At 38.3% G+C, this 1,125-nt stretch overlaps 1 long non-coding RNA gene across 1 annotated transcript; it reads right to left on the reverse strand.

The window, feature by feature from the left end:
• Positions 1-404, reverse strand: LOC134794024 (uncharacterized). Its single transcript, XR_010144618.1, has 2 exons — positions 338-404; positions 1-51 (listed from the first exon to the last, which is right to left on the reverse strand). It is a non-coding gene; the product is annotated as an uncharacterized LOC134794024 (long non-coding RNA).
• Between the last annotated feature and the right edge of the window lie 721 nt (positions 405-1,125).

A 1,125-nucleotide genomic window follows, 5' to 3' on the forward strand; every position in this document is an offset into this window, starting at 1 on the left:
CGACATCCGTAGTCCGATTTGAGTAATTCTTTTTTGTTTGAAAGGAGTTACCTCCGAGTTGGTCCCATTTTAATTTGGTTCTGTTCTGATGAAGGGATCCATGAGAAATTGAGGGAACTCCTCAATTTTTAAAGGCACATGCATGGTGTTTTGGGCGTTTTCTTAAGCAACTCGAGCATTTTCTCCCGAAAACCACCAATTTGATGAAGTAGACCTGATGATGATGATTATTTTGATGATAATGATGATGATTTCTTTAAATGTAAGTATGTTCAGCGATTACTCCGGCACCTGTGATCCGATTTGAGTAATTCTTTTTTTGTTTGGAAGAAGTTACCTCCAAGGTGTTTCCGTATTATTTTTGGTTCTGGTCTGATGATGGAATCCATGAGGAATTGAGGGAACTCCTCAATTTTTCGAGTTCGAACGTTTCGAGGGGCATATTGCGGAAATTACAAGAAACGCATTTTATAGACTCAAAATACTTTATCGAATTCGGAATTTCCTCAGCGTCGATATGCGAATCAAACTTTGTAATTCATTAGTACTTTCTAAATTTGACTATGCGGACGTAGTCTATGGCCCACGTTTACTAGCTCGCCCTGACCGTATAGTACAGAGAGTGCAGAATGCATGTGCTCGTTATTGTTTCGGAATTCCGCCACGAGAGCATGTGACACCTTATTTAAACTCAGCAGGTATTCTCAAAATGACATTTCGTAGAGAGCTGCACCTGTCATCTTTGTTGTTTGGAGTCTTTAAAATCTCAGAGCCAGAGTATCTGTTCGAAAAGTTCAAATGGCGCGCAAGTAGGTCGAGCTTGTATGGCATCAGATCGGTTTGTAACGAATTGGTATTACCACGTCACCGTACTGCTGCATTTCGAGGTAGCTTCAAATATACAGTAACGAAATGCTGGAATAATATACCTCCACCTCTCAAAAACTTAAACACAGTAAGTAGTTTTAAATTGCAGATTAAACAACGTCTTATAGCAATACAAAACACGCTACCTCCTGGTACTAGAGCCACGCCGTCATATCTAAAATGATGATATATTTGTGCACCATATGTCTTATGTCTTTATTTATTTATTTATTTTTACCTTTATTAATTATATTTACA

The sequence above is a fragment of the Cydia splendana genome, chromosome 9 (genome assembly GCF_910591565.1).
Source record: "Cydia splendana chromosome 9, ilCydSple1.2, whole genome shotgun sequence".
Taxonomy (NCBI): Eukaryota; Metazoa; Arthropoda; class Insecta; order Lepidoptera; family Tortricidae; genus Cydia; species Cydia splendana.